The sequence below is a fragment of the Pygoscelis adeliae genome, unplaced genomic scaffold (assembly GCF_000699105.1).
Source record: "Pygoscelis adeliae isolate BGI_AS28 unplaced genomic scaffold, ASM69910v1 Scaffold238, whole genome shotgun sequence".
In the NCBI taxonomy this organism is placed as follows: Eukaryota; Metazoa; Chordata; class Aves; order Sphenisciformes; family Spheniscidae; genus Pygoscelis; species Pygoscelis adeliae.
The window spans coordinates 549,101-556,863 of NW_008825285.1; positions in this window are offsets into that span (position 1 = coordinate 549,101).

Consider the following 7,763-nt stretch of genomic DNA (forward strand, 5'->3'; position numbering starts at 1 on the left):
ACTGAAGAAGAAATGATGAAGAGAGAAATCAAAGAAAATTAATTTTATCAAGTGAAAGATAAGATTATGCCAATATTTCATGTTTAAAATCTGCAGTGCATGAATAATTTAGTTTCCTACCAAGGAACAGAATAAGTTCCAGGTGTAGACACCCTGTAATGCACAGTGATGAAATATAATTCGTATTAATCTTTTGCAGCTGTATACTGTCTCAAACAAGTGTGTCAAAGTGCTTGAAAAATATCAGCTAATAAATTCTCCCAGTTTATTAGCTTGATAGAACTAATCATTTTTCCTAGGATGAAAACTGAATGTTTCAGATATGCTTAGTTCCTACAGGAAGTGTGTGGCAGTCCAGGATATACTCCAGACCTTCTGAATCCCAGCCCTGCTATTTAGCTATGAATTCAGCTTTCCTTAGACTTGAGTTGTTCTGAGTCACATCTCATACTCTGAAATAGCCTCCTCCCTGCCAAAGCTTTAATTCAAAAAGGATTAAGGGTACGATTTTGGGGTGGATTTAGGAACTTTTGGGGAAAATATGCATGGAGACAAGCATCAAATTTACCAGCAGACAGGCTGGCTTGATGCCAATAAGGAAGAAAGAACACAGACTCTTCAAGAATAGACATTTTTGAAAGTTTTAAATTGACATGTTGCAGGGTTGCCCATAAAGTGTACTAAGATGAAGCATGCTGTCATTAACACCACCTACTCCTTTTCTGGATGACAACAAGGTCAAATCAGCCATTTGTCTGCCAATATTCTCCTTTTCAAGAAATATGGGCAAGTTTACTAAAACCATTGTAGACTGCCCAGGGCTATTCTTGTGAAATCATTCTGGAGGAGATAGATAGTCTATGCAACGTGATTTTCTCGAGAGCTGAAAATTCTTACTCTCCATTCTCTCCTTACCGGCTGTCACAGTATAAGCATGATGGAGTCTCTCAAACTGTACAATATTCAGAGCTTTGGAAAAAAAGTAAGACCATAACATTGCAATGTATCCTGCAGTCCAGACTGCAGCCACCCCAGAATCCCCTCTATATTAGGTTTCTTGATCTTCTACTTCTACTCTATCTTACTTATTTTTGAAAATGTTAATTGGTCTAGGTTATCTTCTACTAAAGTTTGATATAGTGTTTAAAACCCCCACAATTGTTTTGTGTTTTATGATGCACGTAGAATTAAAAGGTCTAGGCAGATGCATCCCAAATCCTGGCTCATTTGTAGTCCTATCTTGTTCTTTTAGCACCTTTTTAAGTTAAAATTAGTCATCTTTCCTGAGCACAGGTTACTACAACTGTATAAAGCATCCCACTTGGAAACCCACATTTTCCCAAATCACTTCTTATTTCTACAGGAAACACCTTACCAAACACCTGGGTCTGCAAGTTCTTCCTCAGAGTAGCAATGGCAGTTCATAGTCAATGATGTTACTAATATATCAGTCTTTCATTCTCTCATTCATTCTCATAGAACCATAGACATGTGGTTGGAAAAGATCTCTGGATCCCTGGTCCAGTCCTCCTCTCAGAGGGAAACTGTTGGCACCCTGGATGATGACAGCTTTAGTTTTGTCAAGCCAAGCCTTGGAAACTCCAAGGATGGCACTTTGGTTCATAGCCAAAGTTTATAGTAGCAGCCCTTTGCACAATGGGATTCCATGTCACATTATGATTAATCCCATTTCTAATGTTTTGTTCCTCAAGTGCCATGTAACTATATTTTCTTTACACAGCAAATCCCTCTATAAGGATGATTTTTCTTGACTTTTTGTCATCAGCATATTTCATTAGTAAATTCCTACATTTCTGGACCACAGCCTTATGAATTTAATTCATGATTACTGTTAAATAAGATTAGTCTCAAGACTGATTCCTGAGGAACTCCTCTGATATCTCCCTCTACCCTAAATAGAATTGCCTGCCATTTCAGCTTTTTTCCTACACTACTTATACTAATTCCCATCTTCTCTGCCTAACTCACATTTTTAGACAGTCATATGCCAAATGTTTTGCACTAATTCAAGTACATATAGCACTCTCTTTGCCTAAGAGATCAGCTGTTATCAAACAAGGATATTGGATTTTCCAGCACAGTTAGCTGTGGCAAACTCATATTTGATTTCCTCCCATTTTCTATTTCATTTCTTAAGTTACTTTTTCCTTAAAAAAAAAAAAAAAGTGTTTTAAAGCTTTGCATTCCTTTCAAGTCACACTACTCTTGTCGCTGGCTGGCTGATGTCCTTTCCTTCCATATATATAGTTACTATGTCTGCTATTCTCTAGACATGTGATACAAGTTTGGTGCTTTGGACTGTAGACTTTTTGCTGGAGGACTTACAGTTTTCTGTGCCAGTTAGTGATATGAATTTGTAGCTGGCACTTTTAATGGCAAGTGACACTCTGACCATGAGCTGGCTCCTGTGCTGATGAATTAATTCAATTCATTCAATGCAGTTATTCAAATCTATTTCTCAGAAACATGTATAGCTACATACTGGTAACTATTTAACTGACTAGAAATGCATTTGTGTTTCTTTTCTGGCCAGAAAGGGGCCATTTTTTAAGTCTCTAGCTTCCAATTCTTGTTTATAAAAACCAGTGGAGATGTCCCTGAAATGTGTACTATTGTAAATGAGGACAGAGTTGGTTTACTAGTTCCCATGCAGCTATGGCAATGGGAGCATTTTGCTGGAATACTTGAACTGTGGCAATGCTTCTGACCCTGTGAGCTGCACACCAAGTATTTCATGTGGTCAAGAGCCTTGAGTAACATTCCACACATGTTAGATAACTAAAAAGAAGGGGATCTCAAAAATTATATGAATGGGTATGATCATAACAGCTTCCATGGCTTCCCCCTATTTCCATCCAGTTTGAGGCTTTTCAGGGTCCTGTGACAACATCATGACTAGCCCCACTGGCTGTGGCTGGCTCATTTCCACCCGAAAGCCACTCGGTTTATCTACCAGCCCTCCTGGCAGTCCCATGGGGCTGTCCTGGCATGCAAGCACACTCAAATGATTTGATGGCTGAGTGCAGCTTGAGAACAGTCATCATAATTTTTGAAAATTCAGGTTATCATTTTAAAATTTGATTGAAACAATATTTGAATGTCAACTTGTCCTCCTTCTCTGCTTCCTTCAACTGGAAAATATACAGAGCTCTACCTGTCTCTGACTCTGAGCAAAGTCAAAGGCCTGTATAACTGGAAGTATACCTGGAAGTATGCACCTAGCATGATTCTCCATGACAGTGCAGCCTTGCAAGGCAGAATGGGAGAAATTGCAGGGCAGCACAACATCAGCTAGTGTCTGAGCTCATCAAGGTACCCTTCGTGCATCTCCCAGAACCTCCTTTGCCTTTCTGGTTTCGGTGCCTTTTCTCTGCTGGTCGTAGCTGACCTTCCCAGTTGTGCTGGACTGAAAGCAAGGTGCAGAGGACTTGGCAAGCTGTCTGTGAAAGGGATGCGGTCCAGCTTGAGGAAAGCAGGAGTTCATCATTAAAGACTTGGTAAATAATGACCTGCTCATAAAGAACAAAAATGGAAGTAGAATAGCTTGGAAACTCATGAGCATTTTGAAATGGCAGGAGCCGTGTTACCTAGCACCTGCAATACATTTAAATTAGTATAAATGTTGTGGATCAATGATCACTAAACTGCATACTGGAAGGAAACTGGTGATATAAAAAGTAATGAGAAGAGCCAGAACTAAACATTAGTAATTTTCTTCATAAAAAGCAAGTTTCCATGACTCATTCATATACTATCAATTACATGTGTTTAGAGGCTGAATTTTAAGATTAAAATAGTCAACTAAATTTAACTGTGCCATTATCTTTATGTTCTTGCAGAAATGTTTTGCCCTGGCAATTGCAGAGAACAGCAAAGTGATTGTGAGCATAGGTTATGATAACATCTGCCCATAAATGGCATTTACTGCTTATATAAACGTATGAATAATGTTGAGGGTTTTTTCCATTCTTCTAAATATTTGCTTGCCAAGTTGACACTGTTTAATTCACGTCTCCAAAGAGCTTTATTTTTACAGATGCATTTTTAACCTTTTCATAAAGATGTTATTTATGCGCAGTGTGACCTGAACCTCCTAATGTCCTGGACTGTGATGTTTAGAGATTGCAGCAGCCATACCAGCTCACGTTAGGCATGATGATTTTCACTTCTTCAGCCTTGGTTTGTGTTCACCTGGGAATAATTTCCCTGAGAATAAGAACATAAATGCCATACTATAGCAATCCAGAGATAAGCCCAGGTGATTAGTCTGTCTCTGGCAGGAATTTGTGGTGGATGCAGGGGGAAAAGTGATGGGAAGAAAACTATGGATAAAATTATTCTTTCCTGTGTGTGTTCTCCCAGTTTGCAGCTTATAGTAGTTTGGGAATATCTTGAGTCAAAGCTGCATCCAGAAACTGCTTACTGCTTAATACTCACTGTTAGGTTTGTCCTCCATGAATTGGACTGAACACAATTACATCTTTTTGACTGCCACAGCATCCTTAAAATCTGAGTACTACAATTTCACTATGCATTGTCTGAAAAAGTAATTATTTTTGTTTTAACACTGTAACCTAATAATTTAATTGGGTGTCCCTTAAATTTTAAGTTATGAGAAGTTGTGAATAATGCTTCCCTTGTTGCCCCATTCATGAGTTGACTCTAGGGTACTGTCCTGGTTTCAGCAGGGATAGAGTTAATTTCCTTCCTAGTAGCTGGTACAGTGCTGTGTTTTGGATTTAGGGTGAGAACAATGTTGATAACACACCGATGTTTTTAGTTGTTGCTAGGTAGTGTTTATACTAATCAAGGACTTTTCAACTTCCCATGCTCTACCGACTGAGAAGGCTGGAGGTGCACAAGAAGCTGGGAGGGGGCACAGCCAGGACAGCTGACCCCAACTGGCCAACGGGATATTCCATACCATGGGACGTCACGCTCAGCATATAAAGCTGGGGGAAGAAGAAGGAAGGGGGGGGACGTTTGGAGTGGTGGTGTTTGTCTTCCCAAGTAACCGTTAAGCGTGAGGGAGCCCTGCTTTCCTGGAGATGGCTGAACACCTGCCTGCCCATGGGAAGTAGTGAATGAATTCCTTAGACACTTCTGCATGCACTAAAAATAAAATGAAATAAAACGAAAAGAGAGTAAGCCATGACTCTCTTAACTATTTGCTTATCATTTTTCTGCCACTGTCAGCTCTTCATACTGTGTACCTTGTCTGTAGGTAAATATCTGATAAAGACAGACTTTGTCCAAAACAGCTGAGATGATACTAATTTGAGAACTGGAAGAAAGTAAAAATAGAGGAAGGAAACAGATATAAACATGGAAGTTGCACTGGGTCTGGCTGGGATGGATTTAACTTTCTTCATAGCAGCCCATATGAGGCTACATTTTGGATTTATGACTGAAACAGTGTTGACAACACACTGATGTTTTAGCTATTGCTGAGCAGTGCTTACACAGTGTCAAGGCTTTCTCCGCTTCTCACGCTGCCCCACCAGTGAGCAGGCTGGGGGTGCACAAGAAGTTGGGAGGGGACACAGCTGGGACAGCTGACCCCAACTGGCCAGAGGGATATTCCATACGATATGATGTCATGCTCAGCTTATAAAGCTGGAGGAAGAAGAAGGAAAGGGGGGACATTCGGAGTGATGGCGTTTGTCTTCCTATGTAACTGTTACACATGATGGAGCCCTGCTTTCCTGGAGATGGCTGAACACCTGCCTGCCGATGGGAAGCAGTGAATGAATTCCTTGCTTTGCTTTGCTTTGCTTGTGTGCGCAGCTTTTGCTTTACCTGTTAAACTGTCTTTATCTCAGCCCACGAGTTTTCTCACTTTTACCCTCTGTTTCTCTCCCTCTTCCCACTGGGGGAGAGTGTGCGAGCAGCTGTGTGGGGCTGAGCTGCCTGTCATGGTTAACCTGCAACAGTTATTTAATCTGTCCCAATATGGTAGATGTTATTCCTCCCTGTTTGTATCATCTCTAGCTTTGCTGCATCCCTTTTCCAATAGGAATCAGAGCTGCACACAGCGATAAAGAAGTGGGTGCACCATTGATTTCCACAATGACTTAGTGATGATTTCTGTTTGTTAAGAAATACATATTAAAGGATCTTAATTAAAGATCCTTACTTAATATTCTCTTTGACTTTTGACTACCACTGACCACCAAGACAGCATTTTCACAAAATTATCTAAAGGCACCTTTCTGAGTGGCTATAGTTCACGTATACGTGGCTGTAGCCATATATGCATACAGCTAGGGGTTTTATTCCCCATCTGCATTCTTTTGTCAGGAGTAGCTTGCAGAATAAAACTTACTTGAAGCAAAATGAACCTCAGAAAAGAATACATCAGAAATTTCTGAACACCATCCATAATGTATTCAATTTTTTCTTTTCAGAATGCCCTACCTTGAAAGCCTTACAGTACAGAAATCCTATGGATTTACATGAAATATTGGAGCAAAAAAGAATTGTTGAACATGAATCTGAATCCTTCTATTAGTAAAATATTCTTTTCTGGAACATTTGGTCTCTCTTTTCATTGTATGGCGTAGCAGGAGTATTTCGAGTTGATTGAACTTATAAGCAATGGAAAACAGAACATAAAAATCTGAATTTGATATCCATTTCTTTTCAGATTGATCTCCTGATGAGCCTCTCAGTTCTTTTCTCACATGATTTTGCCCTGTCTTAGGAAATACTGCAATTACAGTCAAGTAAAATCAATGCAGCCCTTAATTAGAATAATTTGATTCATAAGGAAATGGAAAAAAACAGAAACCCAGTAACTAAAAGCAGTTACTTCAGCTACAGATTTTTGGTATGGCTGTATTTGGAGAGCTTGTAACAGAATGCCCCTTCCTTCAATAGAAATGGTTTTATCTCAGTGAACAAAAAGACGAAATTCTAATTCTCAAATTTTAGCTAGAAGTCCTTTTCACTAACAGTCATGATCAGAAATGGTTGAGAGATGGTGAGAGGAGTTTCAGTAAAAAGGAAGTCATTCTTATTAGTTATCATGGATTATCAGAACAGTTTATAAAATGGCAAAATATGAACAGTTGAATAATCTCATGGAATTTATGTTAATTAAATCGGGTGAATAAAAATAATCTAATGAAGGACTTTTCTAGAGAGACACAGATTAAATGGTTGTTAGTAGTTTTAAACCTAACAGAAATCCTGCTATTTTTCTCTTTACAAATATCTAGTTATTAATAATAGGTAATAAGATAAGGCTATGTCTTATCTTCAGGAACATCTGAGAGCCTAAAGCAAGGCTTCCCAAACTCAGTTTAACTGAATGACAGGATCAGTTTGAAAAATATTATGGTACATGAGTGTCTGTGGTTGCTTCCCCTCTCTGCCAAGTCCTGCTGTGTCTTGAGCAACAGCTACCTTTGGAGCCACTGAACTGCAAGAGCCAGCACTGATGTGGGTGAGGAGATACCTCTTTAATCACTGTTATTTTGACTAGCCAGTATCCATCTTGCCAAGTCCTCCCAAAGTCTGGTTTAATAATGAAAATAGCGCTTTTTCCATTCTGTTTCTGTCTTCACCCTTTCTTCCATGTTACAAATTCTTTCCTTGCTCTTTGTTTTTTCCTATATCTCATACTGATTTGATGGTCATTCTGACATGCATTTCCTATAACTATTCTGACTTTGGTTTTTTCATAATTGCAGTGTACATGCAATTATGATACTTCATAATTTCAGAACTTGTGAAAAACA